The sequence below is a fragment of the Coffea arabica genome, chromosome 10c (genome assembly GCF_036785885.1).
Source record: "Coffea arabica cultivar ET-39 chromosome 10c, Coffea Arabica ET-39 HiFi, whole genome shotgun sequence".
Classification (NCBI taxonomy): domain Eukaryota; kingdom Viridiplantae; phylum Streptophyta; class Magnoliopsida; order Gentianales; family Rubiaceae; genus Coffea; species Coffea arabica.
In genome coordinates, this window is record NC_092329.1 from 12,603,027 (window position 1) to 12,608,363 (window position 5,337).

The window sequence follows — 5,337 nt, forward strand, 5'->3', positions numbered from 1 at the left end:
TTCGGCACCTGTCATAGGCTGCCGGATAGCATTCGTTTGGCACCCAAAACTTCAAAAAAAATCCCAAAACTTAAAAAAACAAAAAGAAAAAACTCACTCCTTTCATTTTTAGCTATTTTGTTTAGTCCCCTTTAATCCTTTTCTCTTCAGATTCTGGGCGTGGGCGTTGTTTGGGATCTAGGTTAAAAGAGAAAGTGTGTTTTGCATAGAGTAACTTAGGACCAAAACATAAAAGAACAAAAGAAAAAACTCATTCCTTTCATTTTTAGCTATCTTGTTTAGTCCCCTCTAATCCTTCTCTCTTTCAGATTCTGAACATTGATGTTGTTTGGGATGTAGGTTAAAAGAGAGTGTGTGTTTTACATAGAGCAACTTAGGGCTAAATCTCAAATGAAAATCACTAGCAACATAGCCATTTCAAATGATTTTAACCAAGAAATCAGTTCATTATTACCTCAAGTATCACAAGAAACCTAAATGATTGACCATAACACCATAACTAAGTGATAACCTTTTCTAACCTAAACAATCGCATATTTTTACTATCAACAGCTCTGGTTATTCCTATTTTTGACTAAAAGTGTCTGTTCCCTCCATAGCTGAAGTTTGGATGATCCCTCCAACCTGGGTTATAGGTGTTGGACTATGGATCATATTGGTTTCTTGGGGCAAGCGTGTGACCAGCCACGTTCATCTGTTCAGAGGAAAGTCATGGTGTAGCCAAAAGGCAATAAATGTTGAATGAAAAACTGTTTAAACCTCATATCTACTCACAAGCTTGTAAACTATTCTCAAACCTCCAAAAGCCACATCACATAATTTATTTTTTGAAGTAGCCATGGCAAATTTTGAATAAATTCAAATAAGAATAAAATGTGACTCTCTTAATTAAAACACTTCAAAGCATCAAAACAAACACGTAGGGTTTCTAAGAAGGCCGTAATCAGCAATCCCATTTAAGTGTTAACATCTACAATTCATAGAAATCCAGTAAGTAGAATCTGTATCAATAATTTTCAATCATCAGGACACATAAACCTTGTTAAACAAATTCATACCAAGAAAGCAATTATAGGGTACAATTTAAAAGTCCAATTTCTTACTCGATTCCAGCATTCCCTCACGTATGCAACTTTTCCCAGTTATGAAACTTTATTCTTGCAAAATTAACATGTAGAGAAGGTTTGCTATAGATTTGGAACTAAACAAAAAAAAAAGATAGAAAGGAAAAAGAAAAAGAAGACCAGTACAACTGTACATTACAATCCTATTAGATTTTGATACCTTATATTAGAACCTGTACATGTCAAGTCTTAAACAACACATGAAAATGTTTCTACAGTACAATTCAAGAGTTTGGGCAGAGCTAACCATTTTCAAATTGCACATAGAGCTCACAAACATTTCGTTGCAGCCACAAATATATAAATTTACCAGACAATTTAGAGATGCCTTAGGCTGTCTACATACAAGAATGTTATTGCATATGATACCTCACCTAATCTGCCAACTTCAAATGATCAACTTCTGTGTGTATCACAAAGTTGAGAAAAGTGAGAGTGCTGTCCTTGAAAGGGGAACTTATGAATTTAATACACAAGATAAGATAATATAGTTTAAAATGGTTTTATGTCATTGATGATACTAATTAAAAGTTAAAGTTGGATCTAAAAGAAAGCTATATATTTACTTTGTGACTAACTGATTGTTATTGATCTTGACTAACTGTGGGAAGATCAAAATAAGTTTATTGTGATTTTGATAAAATTGAGCCGTGATGTTTTTTTTTTTTAATATATCATTGATGATACTAATCAAAAGAATACTGCTTGCATTGGAAAAAAGCTTTCAATTGGTGTTTGTGTGCCTATAAATATGTTTATTAGGACTATTATAATTATCCAATCTCTTTGACAAATAAATCAAATTAACTCTTTGAGTTTATTTGCTTTGCCACGCCCCTTGAGGTGTATCCTAGGGTTTAGATTCTTGTTGAATCTTTTCTTTTTTTGGGAGTTGATCGTATGTTGCCCCTGACTTCTCTATCATAGAGGTTATTCATGTAAACCCTTCGTCATATTATGCGTACCAGGTAAGTTTCTCTATCACGGCGGTGGTTCATGTAACCCCTTCATCCACTACAAGAAAATTGGTCATCAGTGACAACTTTTCTCTGTGACAAAAAAAAGTTGTCACAAAAGTGGATCCTTTATTGACGACTTTCTAACTCGTCACAAACCTCTAATGGGGGCCAACTCATTTGTGACGACTTTTCTAAGTCGTCACTAGTAAATTCCCGCCAAGATTTAGCGAGAGTGCGGGAGTGTTTAGAACACACAATAGTGACGACATTAAGAACATCATCACTATTGCTTGCACTATTTAGTGACGACTTTTAGTTGTCGTCACTGATCACTAAAAAAAAATTTTATTAGTGACAACAATTTTTAGTGATAATAATAAGTCGTCACAAAAGGAACTTCTTTAGTCGCGACACCTAAAGTTGTCACAATTGCATCAAAGCAACTAAATGTTTAGTGACGACCCGTTATTTTCGTCACAAACTACACCGCAAGAAATATGGTCATTAGTGACAACATTTTTAGTGACGACAAAAGTCGTCACAAAACGTGGTTGTTTAGTGACGACAAGGAAAGTTGTCATAATTGATCAAAGCAACTAAGTCTTCAGTGACGACCTTGAAAAAGTTGTCACTAAAATGATCTATATAGTGACAACTTCTAATATCGTCACTGTCACTCTACCGATTCAGATTTAGTGACAAGAATTAATCGTCACTGTTTAAAGTACTTATTTCTAAGTCACTTTCATTAATTCTACTGTGCCACCCTAACTTTTGCGATTTAGCCCCAAATGTTGTAAAAAATTCCATTATGATACCTTAACTTTTACAATTTAGCCCCATATGTAGTACACCGATTTCTTTAATTCTATTATTACTCCCTAACTTTTGTAATTTAGCCCCATATGTAATTCACTAATTTCATTAATTCTACTATGGCACTCTAACTTTTGCAATTTAACACCCATATGTAATACACCAATTTTATTATTTCTATTATGGCACCCTAGCTTTTACAATTTAGCCCCTATTTTTTTATTAGGAAATTGCGAATGGTATCTTGATAAACTATGCATAAATATTTTATAATTTTCTCAAACTTAAGTAATAATTTGTTATAAACTCTAAAGATATATCTTTCATTACAATAGTTATAAGGCAGGCAGGTCTTTTTATCAATGGAATAAGAAATTTATGTCAGATTTATCCTTTGTACTACATGCCAAGTAGTATTAGCAAAGGAATAACAAAGTACTACAAAGTAATTAACAAAATAGCCTTCAGGGAGTGTAGTTTATGGGCAAATGAGCATTATCTATTCAAAGTACCAACTTTTTATGGGCATTTTACTCTCAAACATATAATTTATGATAAATTTATAAATGTTTGTAAGTAAAATTCAAAAAGTGTTACACTGATTTCTTACAAAACGAAAACTGGTAGGTTATCTTTTCAATATAAATTAAATTTTTTTAAAAAAAGAAATGGCCCATAAAGTACCAACTCTTTGTGGGTTTCCTCCATTACATGAACAAATATTCTGCTCTTTATGGGCATTTCACTCTGAATCATTTAATTTATGTTAAATACATAAATGTTTGTAAGTAAAATTCAAAAAGTGTTGCACTAATATTTTTATGAGAGGGAAATTGGTAGGTTTTGTATTTAACATAAATTAAATATGTGAAAGCAAAAAAAAAAAAAAAAGAAATTACCCATAAATCTATGTCTTGCAAATCTATACTAGTAAAATAGATTCAAACAAAATTAAACATTAAAATAAACTGTAATTTATGCATATTAAAATATCTGTAATTTATACACATTTTGCAACTACTACTTTGTGTTTTCTCTGTAATGAATTTTTTAACTATTGAGAACTTAAGTTTTGTCTTGCAAATCTATACTAGTACAATAGTTTTAAACAAAATTAAACATTAAAATAAATGTTTGAAAAAGAACAAAAGTACATTTATCACTTGCAGTAATGTACGTAACAAAATTTTCTCAACCATTATCAATATTTTCACAAAAGTATTAAAAACTAGCAATTGACAATATTAAAAACTAGCAATTTAATTAGTGACGACTTTTCTTGTCATTATAATCTTGAATAAATTAGTAATAACATTATGTCATCACTAAATTTTCTTTGATTTTGACTTAACAATAATGTCTTATTAATAGCATTTGATTATTTTTAATGAAAGTCTGTTATAACCATAGAATTTGACTTTCGTTATTTTCAATTAATGATGTACTTTAGTGCTGCAATTATAAAAAATTGCAGGGCTAAAATATTTGCAAATTATAAAAGTATATTTTCACTTATATGTAATTAACAAATTTTGCCAACTATATTGATGAAAATTTGTGTTTTTGTACTAAAAAATAAAGAATAATACTATAGCAATAAAATCTATGCTTCAAACCAAATAAAAATAAAAAAAAAGCACGATGATTGGTCTCAAATGTTGGGAAAATGATTATTTTTATTGAAACTATGTTATAACGATATAATTTGAGTTTAATTATTTTGAATTACATGATGTTCTTTAGTGCTACAATTATAAGAAATTAGTATAAAATATTAGCAAATTATAAAAGTACATTTTCAATTATATGAAATTAACAAATTTTGCCACCTATGTTGATGAAAATTTTTATTTTTTGCTAAAAAATAAAGAATAATACTATAGCATTAAAATCTATGGTTCAAACTATATTACAAATCCAGAAAAAAAACATGATTTTTGGTATCAAATGGGGGGAAAATGAGTGAAGTCAAAATTTTGATCAAATCATAGTGAAAGTGCCGCGCAACAAAAACAATATCCAAAGCAAAGCAAAGACCAAAGCAGCGGAACACATTCTGAAAACAAAAGCAATGGAACACTTGGTCTGAGAGCTGAAACAAACAAACTTCTGCACTGAGCACAAAACAGAGCTTCCTATACATTTTCCCCAATTTTTCCAAATCCCTAATATTCTACTACATTTTCCCCAATTTTTCCAAATCCCTACTACATTTGCTTTTCTCCTTTTTTTTTTCCAATCTTTTGCCCCCTCTATTTATGTCGAGGAAGCACAGGGGAGCAAGGTGTTGGAGCTGAGAGGAAAAAGACTGAAACAAGAAGGAAAAACTGAGAAGAGAAACCGAGAGAGCCGAGAGTAAGGCTGAGAAATTCTAAGCAAAAGGAAAGGGAAAGCAGCGAGTGAAGGAGAAAACCATCGCTTTCCATCATCGGTTTCCA